The sequence below is a fragment of the Schistocerca gregaria genome, chromosome 3 (genome assembly GCF_023897955.1).
Source record: "Schistocerca gregaria isolate iqSchGreg1 chromosome 3, iqSchGreg1.2, whole genome shotgun sequence".
In the NCBI taxonomy this organism is placed as follows: Eukaryota; Metazoa; Arthropoda; class Insecta; order Orthoptera; family Acrididae; genus Schistocerca; species Schistocerca gregaria.
The window spans coordinates 590,978,202-590,994,484 of NC_064922.1; the positions used below are offsets into that span (position 1 = coordinate 590,978,202).

General features: G+C 45.9%; 1 protein-coding gene across 4 annotated transcripts in view; it reads right to left on the minus strand.

Moving 5' to 3' along the window:
- The window catches only part of LOC126353905 (transformer-2 protein homolog alpha-like), a 50,648-nt gene that overhangs the window by 21,447 nt on the left and 12,918 nt on the right, over positions 1-16,283 (minus strand). The window lies entirely within an intron of this gene.

Below are 16,283 nucleotides of genomic sequence, written 5' to 3' on the forward strand. Positions count from 1 at the left end.
AAGGAGGCACAGGATAGCTGGAGACGGACACACACACGCGGCAGAAAAACAGCATGCATATCTGCTGAGGAGAAAGTCATGGCAGTAGGACAGTGGTAGTTCAGCAGCTTCAGCAAACAGACTCTTAACCGGGCCAGTGTAAAAAGGCACCTGTGGCCAAACAGATGCCATGATGGTGGATAGAGTTGGACATGGGTGTGCAGACACAGGAAAAAAGCATCCATAGTCGAGTTTCGAACGGACAAGAAACTGGTACAAAAGGAGGAGAGTGGTGTTTCGAGTGGCATCCCAGGAAGTACCACTGAGGGCATGTAGGACATTTAGGAACTGCGTACAGCGGGCTGCCACGTAAGACACCTGGGAGGACCAAGAATGTCTCCTATTGAGCATGAGCCACGGGAATTTCTTAGTTTCTATGAACTGAAGGGCAACAGGCCCAAGATGTAATAATGAAGGGAGAGACCACCTGATTCAGCACAGTTTTGTCAGTGAAAAGCGAAAGCCGCTGAAGACATCGCTGAGTGAGACAGGTTTGTGGAGAACTGCAACAGGTGCCCATTGGGAGATAGGCCATTATAGGGTTAATGGTGATAGCAAAGAGGATGGGACTGAGGACAGAATCCTGAGGCACAGCATTTTCCTGGATAAAGGTATTCCGACAAGGGGAACCCACGAAAACTCTGTCTTTTAAAAATTCCTTAAGGAAACAGGGCAGTCGGCCACGGAAGCCCCATGTGTAAAAAGTACGAAGGATACAAGTTCTCCAGCAGGTGATTTAGGCCTTCTCCAAATTTAAAAACACGGCCACAGTCTGCGATTTCCACAGAAAACCATTCATTCCATGGGAGGACAAAGTAACAAGATGGTTAACTGCGAACACCACACTAAATCCACACATTGCATTCATTAGTAAATGGCAAGACACGAGCCACTGTACCAGCCAGAGATGAATCATATGTTACACCACCTTGCAAATGCAGCTGGTAAGAGAGATGAGGTGGTAGCTAGAAGGAAAGTTTTTGTTCTTACCGGGCTTAGGTATGGGTATGACAGTGGCTTCACACCAACATCTGGGAAATGTGCCCTCTGTCCAGATGTGGTTGTACGTGTTAAAAAAGAAAGGGCTTCCCCGCAAGAGAGAGGTGCTGCAACATCTGAATGTGGATGGCGTCTGGCTCTGCGATGGATCCGGATGAACAGAGAATGATTCAGAGAGAAGAGAAGGGTATTGCCAAAGCCTCCACTCGTTTCCAATGAAGGAAGACAGGTTCATGGTGGGAAGAGATCAATATGTCCACAAAATGGTGGCCCAAGGTGTTGAAGATATCAATAGTGCCCACGATAACATCATCTGCTACTGTCAGGCCGGAAATTGGGGAATGGATCTTGGTCCCAGGAAGCCATCGGAGGTTTGCTCACATGACAGAGGAAGGGGTGGAGCTGTTGGAAGACCTAGTGAATGAAACCCTGCAAGCTGTTTTGCTATCCCGAAGAATGCAACGACATTTTCCAAGCATCATTTCACAATGAATGCAGTATGCCATCGTAGAATGACTTAAAAATGCGGAGAGCATGTCTATGTGTGAGAATTGCGTCACGGCATGCTTCTGTCCACCAAGACACAATGTGGTAAATAAGAAGTGTGAGAAATGGTACATTTGTACATTCCCTCTGGTCACCACAACTGGGGAAATCTTGTTCTTCAAAGGTTGCCAGGGAGGACAGTCAGCCTTAGTAATCTGCCATTTGGACGTGCACGTGGATGGTGTAGAAGTCAGCAAACAGATAGCACACGGGAAATGGTTGCTTCAGAAGGTGTCAGAAAGAACAGACCACTCAAGATGATGGGCAAGAGGGGCAGTGCAAAAGGATAGGTCCAAATGGGAATAGGTGTGTAAGAAGTCTGTAAGGAAAGTGGATGCACTAAGGAGGATGGTTGGTTTGTGGGATTAAAGGGTCCAGACTACTATGGTCATCGGTCCCTTGTTCCATAAAAACTAAAACCACCAGAAGAGAATAAAAAACGAACAACAGGAAAGACAGCAGTCGAAACAGGACATGAAATACTCTGACAGAGACCAGACAAAACAAATTAAAACACACAGTGTGACGGTGGTTGGCCGACCGTAGAGAAAAAGAGGAAAAGCCAACCACCAAGAACACTTTAAAAACTCAGTTTAAAATCAGAGGCTAAAAGCCAGAATCAACACTAAAAAATAAACACTCAGATTAAAGGATAAAAACCCCCTGCCCGAATAAAACACAAAACCAAGTCCACCATGGTAGAGTCATCTGATAAAAGAGCAGAGAGCGTGTCAGGCACTGCAAAAGTCTGCCTGAGCACGGTTAAAAGGGCACACTCCGACAGAATATGGACCACCGTCAAGGACGCCCCACAACGACCAACAGGGGGATCCTCACGACACAGTAAATAACTGTGCGTGAGTCGGGTGTGGCCAATGCGGAGCCGACAAAGGACGACTGAGTCCCTGCGGTTGGCTCGCATGGATGACCGCTACACAGTCGTCGTGTCCTTGACGACACACAGTTTGTTAGGGGTGGTCAGACCGCGCCATTCAGCATCCCAAAACGAGAGAACTTTGTGGCGTAAGACTGCCCGCAAATCAGCCGCCAGGAGGGCAATCTTCAGAGATGGGGCACTGGTGGCCTCTTTCGCCAGGCGGTCAACAGTTTCATTGCCGGGTATACCAACATGGCATGGGGTCTAAACAATGACCACAAACCTGCTATTACGGGCGAGAGTATGCAAGGACTCCTGGATAGCCATCACCAGACGAGAACGAGGGAAACACAGGCCGAGAGCTCGTAAACAGCTCAGGGAATCGCTACAGATAACGAAGGACTCACCTGAGCAGGAGCGGATATACTCTAGGGCACGAAAGATGGCAACCAGCTCAGCAGTGTAAACACTGCAGCCAGCCGGCAACGAATGTTGTTCAGAATGGTCCCCTCGAGTTAGTGCATAACCGACTAGACCAGCAACCATCGAACCGTCGGTGTAGACAACGCCAGAGCCCTGATACGTGGCCAGGATGGAATAAAAGCAGCGTCGGAAGGCCTCCGGAGGGACTGAGTCCTTCGGGCCCTGTGCCAAGTCGAGCCGAAGGCAAGGGCGAGGCACACACCACAGGGGTGTAGGCAGAGGGGCCCGGAAAGGAGGTGGAACAGGGAAACACCCAAGCCAGGAAAGGAGCTGTTGGACATGTACGGTGATCGGACAACCCAACCGGGGCCGACGTTCTGGCAGATGAACGACTGACTGCAGAAAAAGGTACGATAATTTGGATGCCCGGGCAAGCTAAAAACATGGGCAGCATAAGCAGCCAGTAATTGTTGGCATCGTAACCACAGTGGAGGGACACCTGCCTCCACAAGTATGCTGTCCACAGGGCTGGTTCGGAAGGCACCAGTGGCAAGGCGTATCCCGCTGTGGAGGATTGGGTCCAGCACCTGCAACGCAGATGGGGATGCTGAGCCATAAGCCAGACTCCCGTAGTCCAGACGGGACTGGATTAACGCCTGGTAAAGCCGTAGGAGAGTAGATCGGTCGGCGCCCCACCTGGTGTGGCTCAGGCATCGCATAGCATTTAGATGCCGCCAACACGCCTGTTTAAGCTGCCGAATATGAGGCAGCCAAGTCAACCGGGCATCAAAAACCATCCCCAAAAACCTATGTGACTCCACCACTTTAAGAAGCTCGCCGTCAAGATAAAGCCGCGGCTCCGGGTGAACAGTGCGTCATCGGCAGAAATGCATAACGCAGTTCTTGGCTGCGGAAAACTGAAAACCATGCGCTACAGCCCAAGACCACCTTGCGGATTGTGCCCTGTAGCTGACGTTCAGCAGCTGCAATGCCAATAGAGCTGTAGTAAAGGCAGAAGTCGTCAGCATACAGGGAAACGGAGACAGTATTTCCCACGGCCACAGCAAACCCGTTAATGGCTATTAAAAACAGTCACACACTGAGAACAGAACCCTGTGGCACACCGTTCTCCTGGACTTGGGAGGAACTATATGAGGCCGCGACGTCCACGCGGAAGGTACGATACGACAGAAAATTGCGGATATAGATCGGCAGAGGGCCCCGAAGACCCCATCCATGAAGCGTAGAAAGGATGTGATGACGCCATGTTGTATCATACGCCTTCCGCATGTCGTAAAAGACAGCAACCAGATGCTGAAGGCGGGCTAAGGCAGTACGGATGGCCGACTCCAGGCTCACCAGATTGTCGGCGGCGGAGCGGCCTTTACGGAACCCACCCTGAGACGGAGCCAGAAGGCCTCGAGACTCCAGTACCGAATTCAAGTGCCGGCTCACCATCCGTGCAAGCAACTTGCAAAGAACGTTGGTAAGGCTAATGGGACGGTAGCTGTCCACCTCCAAAGGGCTCTTCCCTAGTTTCAGAATGGGGACAACAAGACTTTCCCGCCATTGCGACGGAAACTCACCCTCGATCCAAATGCGGTTGTAAAGATCGAGGAGGCGTCGCTGGCAGTCCACTGAAAGGTGTTTCAGCATCTGAGAGTGGATGCTATCTGGCCCAGGAGCAGTATAAGGACAAGCGGCAAGGGCACTTCGAAATTCCCACTCACTGAATGGAACATTGTACAATTCAGGATGGTGAGTGCGAAAGACTCCGACGTTCTCTCCGCTCCTTAATGGAGCGGAAGCCCAAGGGGTAGTTGGCAGAAGCGGAATTCATAGCAAAGTGCTCTGCCAAGCGGTTTGCAATGACGTCGGAGTCAGTACAAACTGCTCCATTCAGTGAGAGTGCAGGGACACGGACAGGGGTCCGATAGCCATAGAGGCGGCGAATCTTGGACCAGACCTGCGATGGAGTGACATGGAGGCCAATGGTGGACACATACCGCTCCCTGCACTCCTGCTTGCGTTGGCGGATAATGCAGCGGGCTCGCGCACGCAGCCGTTTGAAGGCGATAAGGTGGTCGATTGAGGGATGTCGCTTGTGATGCTGGAGCACCCGCCGGCAAGCTTTAATCGCTTCAGCGATCTCAGGCGACCACCAAGGCACAGTCCGCCGCCGAAGGGACCCAGAAAAACGGGGAATGGCCGATTCGGCGGCAGTAACGATGCAGGGGGTGACCGATTGAACCACTGCATCAATGGCATCGTTAGAGAGAGGCTCAATAGCAGCAGTGGAGGAGAACAAGTCCCAGTCAGCCTGATTCATAGCCCATCTGCTAGGGCGCCCAGAAGACTGACAATGTGGCAGTGACAAAGATCGTTAAGTGGTCACTACCACACAGGTCGTCATGCACTCTCCATTGGACAGACGGTAAGAGGCTAGGGCTACAGATGGAAAGGTCAATGGCGGAGTATGTGCCATGCGCCACACTGAAGTGTGTGAAGGCACCATCATTTAAGATCGAGAGATCGAGCTGCGCCAATAAATGCTCAACGATGGCGCCTCGACCTTTTGCCACTGACCCACCCCACAGATGGTTATGGGCGTTAAAGTCGCCCAGTAACAGGAAGGGTGGAGGCAATTGAGCTATCAGAGCAACCAGGACATGCTGCACGACATCACCATCCGGAAGGTAAAGACTGCAGACGGTAACAGCCTGTGGCGTCCACACCCGAACAGCGACAGCCTCTAAAGGTGTGTGGAGAGGTACAGACTCGCTGTGGAGAGAGTTCAGGGCATATAGGCAGACGTCACCAGACACCCTTTCATAAGCTGCCCGGTTCTTATAATAACCCCGATAGCCACGAAGGGCGGGGGTTCGCATTGCCAGAAAAAACGTTTCCTGCAGAGCAATGCAGAGGAAAGGGTGAAGGCAGATAAGTTGGCGGAGCTCAGCTAGATGGTGGAAGAAACCGCTGCAGTTCCACTGGAGGATGGTGTTGTCCATGGCTGAGAAAGGCGTGACGGGACTGGGAAGGGATATTACGCCACTGGGTCACCTGCTGCCTCCGATTTAGCACCTGTGATAGAGCTTTCCATGGTGTCTGATGGACCGGCGAGATCGAGGTCCTCAGCGGACGCCAGAATCTCCACCACATCCTCAGACGCAGAGCTGGAAGGTTGCGGTGGGATGGCTGCCACCGCGAGTTCCTTGGGCTGAGAGCTCTTTTTGGGTTTCTCACGCCGTTCCTTGGGTGGTCGCACCGGCTGGGAGGGCTTCGCCGATTCAGTCTCCGGGACGGAGGAGGATCGTGAAGCCCTACGACCAGCTGATTGCGGGCACTTACGCCATTGTCGGTCGTCAGGCTTCTCGCTGGCGGAAACCCGGGAAGGGAGGGACCCAAGGGACCCCTTGCGAGCCTGAGAAGCTGAAGAAGTTGGACACTTCTCCGGCTTAGAAGTGGGGACGGACGTCCCCGATGGGTGGGATGGTGTTACTCCTGAGGTAGGTAGCACAGGAGCAACCCAGTGGGTAGAGCCCCCCACTGGCGAGGGGGCAGGAGGAGTTTTACTACTCGTCGATCCGGCCACAATTGGAGAAACAGACGGGGCTAGCACAGGTGTTGTAGCAGCAGCGTAGGTAGATGCCATTCTCACAGGATGGAGTCGGTTGTATTTCCTCTTGGCCTCAGTATAGGTTAGTCACTCCAGGGTCTTTTATTCCATGATTTTACGCTCTTCCTGGAAAATTCGGCAGTCTGGCGAGCAAGGTGAATGGTGCTCCTCGCAGTTGACACAGATGGGAGGCGGGGCACATGGAGTATTGGGATGTGATGGGCGTCCGCAATCTCGACACGTGAGGCTGGAAGACATATGGCCAAACTTCCAGCACTTAAAGCACCATTGGGGGAGGGATATAGGGCTGAACGTCACATCGGTAGACCATCACCTTGACTTTTTCCAGTAATGTATCCCCTTCGAAGGCCAAGATGAAGGCACCGGTAGCAATCTGATTTTCCTTCGGACCCCGATGAACGCGCCGGACGAAATGTACACCTCGGCACTCTAAATTGGCGTACAGCTTTTTTATCAGACTGCAAAAGAAGATCCCTATGGTAAATAACTCCCTGGACCATATTTATACTCTTATGGGGTGTGATCATAACGGCAACAACCCCCAACTTGTCACAAGCGAGTAACCGTGGTGACTGGGCAGAGGATGCCGTTTGTATCACGACTGACCCAGAGCGCATTTTTTGACAAGCCCTCCACCTCCCCAAACTTGTCCTCTAAATGCTCGACGAAGAACTGAGGCTTTGTGGAGAGAAAAGAGCCCCCATCAACCCTCGTACAAACTAAGAAGCGGGGCGAATAACTGCTACTGCCATCCTGAGACTTACGTTCCTCCCACGATTTGGCCAGGGAGGGGAACGTTTTCGGATCGTACTTCTGAGCGTTAAACTGAGCCCGAGAACGCTTAGAGACTGCTGGCGGCTGGCCACCAGCGAGAGACGATGTACCACGCTTCATTGCTGGTCATCCGCCCTGATGCAACCTACTCCGGCCAAGGGCCCTACCCACGGGTGCCACCCAGCCACAGCAAGAGCCACCTGGCAGGATGGCCGTTGCCGTGAGTCCCGATACCCCAGGAGGATAGGCATCTACTCCTTGGCATACGTGGGGAGTTAACGGCGCAGGCATCAGTAGAGCGATCCCTGTGTTGTCAGGGGGCTACAACCAACAGGGTACATGGCGGCCCCACCACAACGGACTGGCTACCGTGCTGGATGTTAGGTAACATGTGGTCCATGGTCGCCGTCGGTGCAGAAAGAGAGACTGCACAGTGCAAGGTGTTATCTGCACGCAGAAAAAGAGTCATGCCCAAGAGATGGAGAGCGGACAGGACTGCAGTTCAACGGTGTATAAGCTGGCGAAAGGTCTGATCGCAAGATGGACACAATGCACCAAGTAAGGCGCCCTTCCCCAATCGGCTCGTTCTTCGGAAAATTTTGAGAGATGGAGGTCAAACCCAACAGGGGACCATCATATAAGGCCGAAAAGTTAGTCGCCTCTTACGACAGGCAGGAATACCGCGGGCCTATTCTAACCCCCGAACCCGCAGGGGGCTACTAAGGAGGAATCTACCTTTTTCATTACATGATGGACAGCACTGACACCCTGATGAGACACAGAAGACTGGATTTTGGCCTCTGTTAGACTGCCGAGCAGCCCAGTGTAAATTACACCACGGGAAGAATTCAAAATTATATGGGCCTCAACATACAGGGTAGCTGTGAAGAAGCAAAACAAAGCAGTTGTTGGGCTTGAGAATCACAAGTAGCCTCCAAAAGCAAAGTGCCATTCCATAAATGAGAGCACAATTTTACAGGGCCAGCAATTGCATCAAGACCTTTCTGAATAATAAACAGATTTATCGCGACGAAGGACTAACCGTCTCAGTACGTGAGACCACAAGGAACCGTTGTGCAGCAGGAAAGGTCTCTGAATCATTAACCTCATTAGGTTTACATTTCGTAGATGTTGAGTGGGAAGATGGTTAAGTCAGTGAGAGAAAATCCCCGAGATTGCCCGTGTCTCCAACGGCGCGCTCCTTCCAACTGGGTGCTTCCTTCACACGCCCAAACACCTGACAGTGGGACCAATCGCAAATTGGGAAGGTTGTAGCTTAGGCAATCACCCCTTCCTGCACCAGGGGGTACGTGCGAACTCTCGACCGAGGGCTGTGGAATTACGCATTACACAGTCACCTGTTACGCGTCAGACATGTGGGCCGGCCTTCAGGAGCACAAGGGAGGAACAAGAAAAAGACAAACCTTAAACTCCGAAGCAGAGAAATGAGAGGAGAAAGGGAACAAAGGAAAAGGGAACGAAAAACAAAGGTGAGACTGTTTTTGGACAATGCAGAACATTCCCAGTAACACTCCAGACATGTTCCCCAAGGCTGGGGCCCCATGGTAGCCATCATGAACCCGCTAAAGAGTGGCGGGCCCCCTGGGCTGACACCAATAATCAGCATACTGCATCCAGCAGGCATCTCCTGTTCTCTGCTTTAAACAAATGAGGGTCATCTTTCAGTAAAATTTTATTAGGCTTTCATCTTTCACGACAATACTATATTAATTTACTTTTTGTATTCAGTTCCACTTCCAGCAAGGGTTCCCAAACATAAAAAAATGTCAAGTAGCATAGAGGTGCAGATTTCAGCCTAGTTGCCATTATTTTCAACTTTCTTGAAGTTCCGCCCTTACCCCCTTATCTTGTTCCAATCATCAAAGGAACAATATGTGCAGAATTTCAGCTCGAAGAACTGCACAGCAACCGCCAAAGACCATACAGTTCTGCAATTTTCAAATCCAACATTTTTGAATTTTCATTTGCGTTCACTTTTAAAAATAACAATCAAAATTTCGGTTTTTATTAATTTAATTAACATGTCATTTTTATTTCCAGTAACGTATGTCTTGGTATTCAAAGTTATGGATAAACAATTGTTCCAAGTTAATTATGAGACTTATTATTACTATTAATTTGAAGCATCTGTTACAGGCTTCATTTGCAGATACGAACAATTTTTCCAATTGTTTTTGTGCTGCTTGTAACTGCTGTAACTTTCTTCTTAAACTTATGACATTTCATCAGCTTCTGGAACTTAATCATACAACGAAAATGTTTTATTTTTCTTGTTGGCTCCATTTTCAGACATGACTGGAGCCTAGCTGCACTCAAACTGGCACATTTTAAAAATTTTGTTCAGCAATCTTACGAGTTGTAAAGCGTACAAGGGAAAAAGCGTAAACAGTCATTCAAAAGCTTTTCATTCTTTTGGTATAAGCACAAATTCCTACTACATTAACTGACCATGGCAGTGACACTATCCAAACATTATGATAATTGCTTAAATTGTTTGACTAGAACTGCAAATGATGAAAAAGCAACATTTTTTGTGGGAGTACTGGACTATCTCTGGCGTCGTTCAGATTAATCTTCCTAGCACCACAGGGGTCCAATTAACCTGTAAGCACATTTGAAATTGTATCTACCTTGTTTATATTCTTTCAAAATGACTTTCCCTCTGAATCAAATGTATCCACTGATCTTTTCAGACTTATATTAACAACACATGAAAATTTATTCAGTTTTTTGCACAGATGGCTACTGGCATCAATTTTACCCCAATCCAACTTTTTTCCTAGAATGTACTATTATGAAGACTGAACGACGGTTGTGTTGCAACAATGAAAATAACATTTTCCACTTATTTTATATGCATTTTTGACGGTCTTATCTCACATGTGTTTTGCATCTCATCAGTTGTTCATGTAATTCTGCAACACAGTTACAAAACAAGTATATGTAAGTTTGAGTAGTCCTGAAATGAAATCAATTTTGAAAGAAAAAGAAATACCTACTGATTGATGCTATTATTTCTGAAGGCACTAAATCAGTTGAACATTCTGATTATTAAGTTCGGAATTTGAAACCTACTGCTCCTCAAGTTAGTGACATCAAGTCAACATTTTGAAGTATACTTCATCCACCACCACAGAAGTAAATATCTAAAGCAGCAATCCCACTGTTTTCAGACCCAGAAATGGAAGAGAAACATGAGAAAAAACCTGTTTAAATTACATGGGAGGAAGCCACTGTAAAAATTATTCAGACAGTTCCTGGTCCAATACAGTCTAGCATAAGCAATGCAAATACCTTGCAGTCAGTATCTGAATTATATATGAAGCTCAACTTTTTCCAGAATATTTTGATGTTGACCAACAAAGGAACTAACATTACTTGAGAACCAATTGATAGGTCTTGACAGCGAAGAATTTGCATACTTTATTGGTCTACTTACACTTGCATGAGTGTACATAAGGTCACAGTGAATTTATGAAATAGAGACTGGTGAGCTATTGTAAATGGTTCTACAGTTAGGAACTGCTTTACAGAAATGTCACACTGTGTTTGGTTAAATAATGAACAGAAGCAGAGACACAACCATAACCCTGATAAATTGGCTTCTAAAACAGATCTATCTGAACAGTGGATAAGTGCATTACATGATACATATCGAACACATGAAAATATTAGGTGATTAAAATCTGGTAACTTTTAGGGGCAGTCTTCAACTTGTCAAAGTAATTAGAACAAACAGACAACTGCTTGAACTGTTAAGATTGGTTGGATTAAAAGAGGGGAAAGGGACCAAACTACAAGGTCATTAGTCCCTTGTTCCAAATAAAACAATGCCATAAGTGTGAGAATAAAACAAACTAGACTGACTGACAACTCACAACAGAATAAAAAGAAAAATCACAAGAACGGTGAAGGGCAACGAACATGTAAATGGACAAAAGGGGCAAGAAAACCAGAACAAAAGAAACGGGATGAAGAGATTAAAACAACGAAACAGATTACCATGGCTGGCTGACCATGAGAATAAAAAAGGGAAGCCAGCCACTCTGTAGCACATTAAAACCTCCACCCTAGAACCACTAGGGTGGAGGAAACAGAGGGACAGAGTACATGCACTAAAACTTAGAGCAAATGATAACACACACCCTCACGAATAAAATGTGAAACTAATCAGCCGATGAAGCGTTGTAGGATAAAATTGGTGGCAACAAGCCTGGTAACCGAAGATTTCCTTACAGTACAAAGTGGGGCAATGCACCAGAATATGGGCCACTGTCAACCCGGCACCACATCGTCACTGAAGTGGGTCTTCACGGAACAGGAGGTAGCTGTGGGTTAGGTTTTATTTAAGTACTCTGAAAAGGATTTTGCTTGGAAAAAAATAAAAAATCTAGCATTTCAAGAGCATTTTCCTACCACGTGTGTTTATGTGCCACACCCACTTTTCTGCATATATTTGACATCTTTATATCCCCTACACTGCACATTAGATTTTTTTTCTCATTCTGTAGCCCTATGGTGTAGTGACTGAAGGAAACAATTTAGGGTCATACCTGTCAGCACTGTATGTGACCTTGCCCTTCTTAGAGAATGTCAGCTCTTGCTGGTGACCATGTGGCACCAGCAGTCAGCTTCATTGTGGGTTATCTGCCCTGATGCCACTCACTCCGATCAGGGGCACCACTCCACACGTGCCACCCAGCCACAACAAAGACCAACTGGCATGATGACCATTGCTGGGAGTCCTGATGCCACCACAGGAAGACCGGCATCTACTCTGACATATGTGGGGAGCTTACAGCTCAGACTTCAGCAGTGTGACCCCCATATTGTCTGGGGACTACCACCAAATGGGTAAATGACAATCTGTAGGGAAGCAGCCTACTCACGCCATATAAAATTCAGATCAGTCTTTCCACTGTGTGCCAGCCAGTCCGCTGTAACTAGCAGTGACGTTATAAATGTTGCACGATACTTTAAAAATCAAGTAAATAACCTGAAACGTTTCTAGCATGTCAGGAGTAATACTAAATTAGTATGTGTTGAATATCAGTTCAATAACTGCTTTCGAAATTTGGACGTTTTTCTGTAAAAATCACTGGCGCAACAGAAAAAAAGCTAGACACTTAAAAATTTATATTTAGATTTCTTTTGCATAATAATTTAGTAGAAACAGTATTCTGGATCTCATAAATTAAAATTTTAGTTGAAATTCATGATTTTCTGGGTTTTGTCTTAAAAATAAAGGAAGCAAGATAGATTAAGTAGGGGAATAAATAAGGCTAGGATGTTTAAATTTAAGCAGAAGGGAGATATGCTACAATCAAAGATGCGAAAAGTTTCAACTGAATAACTATAAAACTATAGCGATAGCGTATCTCCAAAGGGCAAGTTCAGAGATCGTCTACTGCGTGTAGTGTAATTAAATTAATTCTCTCGCCCAAAATACTGGACTTAGCCACGGCAGACTTTTATTATGATTACTTACCTGTGTGATGATTGCACATTTAAATTGAGAGCTTCATTGGCCATCATCAAAGGAAGCAATGATTTATTTAATAACTTAAAGTGGTGCATTACTAGCCCAGCAGCTAGTCGGGAGAGCCGATTCAATCAAGCGTTCCCTTAGCCGTCCGCACCGCTGCTTTATATATAATAACGCTGTGCGAGAAAGTAAGGCCCCAGTTCTCTCCAGACACTGATGAATGCACCATCTGTGCCGGGAGTCGCATCGCGTCAGTATCATTGCTATAAACAGCCTCGGATGCCGTAATAAGTTACTCAGGATGCGCGTAGCCAAGAAACGTTTTCGAGTTAAGTGTTAATTCTGGGACTTTGATGACCTATCTTCAGTTCGCGCATGTTGTATTTTCACGAGCCGCCGCGGGACAGACATTCTACCATTATTTAGCGTGGCGTTTGATGAACATTATCATCAAATTATGGCGAGTCACTTAAACATTTAATTTGTACAGTTATAGTTGCATCAGCACATTAGACTCTGAACTGCTCTGGTAGTTGGATTGTGTGGATTCTTTTTAGTCTGTGACTTTCAGAATATAGTGAACATTTTTGAAAGAATCGTTTTTGATTATGAATCTCAGACAATCTCCTAATTCCTCAGAGCTATAAACTGTAGCTATAAGTGCGTTTCTCAGTTGAAGTGGGCACTAGGAATTCTAATTACAGGCTTCACGTTTTGTTAATCACTTTATGGTTGCCAATATTTTAGTTAGAGAGCCAGTGTTGAGAACGGCAAACAACAGCATTAAATAAAACATAGGAAGATATTTTAATAACAACAAAATTCCATACACCGCCCCACATATGGTGCATTGTTAGAAAAGACATTCCACATTCATTTATTTCCAACAAATTTCCACACGCCGCCCCACAGGCTCCACCACAACGGACTGGCTACCGTGCTGAGTATTGGGCACATTGTCAAGGGGGCAAAAGAGGACAGAAGATAATGTCATACCCTGGAAAGTGTCCTCACCCAAATAGTTGAATCACAGGTGAAGATGCAAAGCCATGAAGAGATTCAGGAGATTGAATCTAAGGGCACTATGGATAACTCGTGCAGCACGTAAGGCATCCTTCCCCATTTGGCCCGCACTTCTGTAGTATTTCGTAAGTGACAAGTCAAACCTTAGAATGGGACTTGAGCTCTTGGGGCCAAAAAGTGAGACTCCTTTTAGTCGCCTCTTACGGCAGGCAGCAATATCTCCGAGCTGTTCTAACCCTCAGACCCGCAGGGGGGTTTATTCTGCTTCCTTCCAGTTTCTTGTGCTAGTTTGAATGTTTTAATGGAGCCCCTCTCTCATATTTCGAAAATTTAATGTGATGACCTATGAATAACTTATGGCCCTAGAATGTCCCAGGGATTAGGAAGATGGGCTCAGTTTTGATGATTTGGATGAAGTTTCTACCACAACTGTAGATGATTAGGAATATGCAAATGGTGACAGAGAACCTCTAGACTAGTACAGAAACTACACACAAATCAAATAACTTTTGGGAGGATGATAATGAACTTGTTGAGATACTGGTCCATTTTCAAAAACATTGTTAATTCCATTTTAACTGCTGTTCATTTGGTATTTCAAACTTTGTTTTTATACTTGACAAATGTTTATTAATGATGCATCAGTGCAAAGTGTCGCGTGTGAGTGACTGTGGTAAGTTTCCACAGTTTCGCATAAATGCGAAGTGTAAAAATTTATTCTTTTTCAGAATTAAAACTATTTTCTTGCAATTTTTCTCAACACCCTCAGATGAAAAAATTCTTATGTTCTAAAAAGAGGGCAGAATGAAGGGTCAAATTTTGAGTGTAAGTTCTACACCAAGAGGAAATGCATTCCTCAATGGGTTGGCTGGTTGGTTGGTTCTACACCAAGAGGAAATGCATACCTGAATGGGTTGGCTGGTTGGTTGGTTGATTTATGGGATGGGACTATAGACATGCTTATGTCTATACAGCAGCATGTGTGTCCTGTAAAGCAGTAAGTGTGTCCCGTAGGTTACACTGCTTTAATACCATACACTGTATGCATCTTCTGAAAATATTACAGCAAAAATTTAAACATGAATAAAATTGTCTACAGTACTATACTGATAATTTACATGACAGTATCAGCCACCTACAACCACAGCAGATCAGCAGTTAAATACTTCAGTGACTGCTCTTGGTTTGTCTCCCATGAAGACACACAAAGCTGGGAAGAGAGACAGGCCCAGCTATGGTAGAATAAAACTACATGAAGCTCAAATGGAATTGAAACAAAATAGCTGACACACTAATGGTGGAAGAGGAAGAATTATCTGCTCCAAAGGAACAGAGATCGTGCCAGAAATACTCTGATTTGGACAAAATTGGGCATGATATGAAAGAAAAACTTGCCATATCCACACACAAGAAAAAATAGCTATTCTTACCCTTGCACCTTCCAGCTGGTCTACTGACTACACTGCAAAGGAATTCAATGTTTCTACATATATGGTAAAACAAGCTAGGAAAATAAAAGCAACCCAAAGAGTGCTCCCACAACTTCAGCAGGCTCAAGGTTAGCAACTGAGTTCAGAAATAAAGGTACTAGTGTCGGAGTTTTATGAAAATAATGCACGGGGAAAAAAAAAGACTAACAGTGTAAATGAGAAATGTACATGTACAGAGGCAAAAAAAAAAAAAGACTGTTGCATGCAACCTATCAGAACTATATGTAGAATTCCAGGGAAAGTATACCAAAGTAGGTTTATCATCTTTTTCAATCTTCGGCCAAAATGGGTTGTGCCTGTTAACTGCAAGGGGCACACACAATGTGTATGTGAGACCCATCAAAATGGTAAGCTGATGTTTGCTGCTATAAAGGATTCTGGTCTGGATTACAAAGGTGGAATGAAGCTGGTAGTGTGTGACATCAGTTCTTGTCAGTGCATGATAGACAGGTGTGAAAAGTGTCCTGGTAAGGCAAATCTTGCAGAACACATGAATAACAGACTGTATGGTGAACTCATGGATGACAATGAACTTTTTTCTTATAAACAATGGACACCCATGGATCGCACAAGTCTTGAAACAAAACAAAGTTCAGTGGAAGATTTGGCTGAAATGAGTTCTCAAAAAACATAACACACAGCTTCACAGCAACAGCACAATCAGTTTATCTCCAGTTTTGTAAGGATAACTTGAAACAAGATGAAATTATAGTAATACTAGACTTTCTGAAACTAATGAATTTATAGTTCAAGATACCATCAAAGGATATCATTGGGACAGCAGTCAAACAACTCTCCAGCCATTTGCAATTTACTGTAGAGGTGAATCAGGTGATGGGTCTGTCATGAACCAAGTCGTTTTTAGTGACTGTTTAATTCATGATGCCATTGCAGTTCATGCCCACATTCGCACTGTCACGGCATATGTGGAAAACAAGCTGCTTCACATACATTTTGCAAATTACT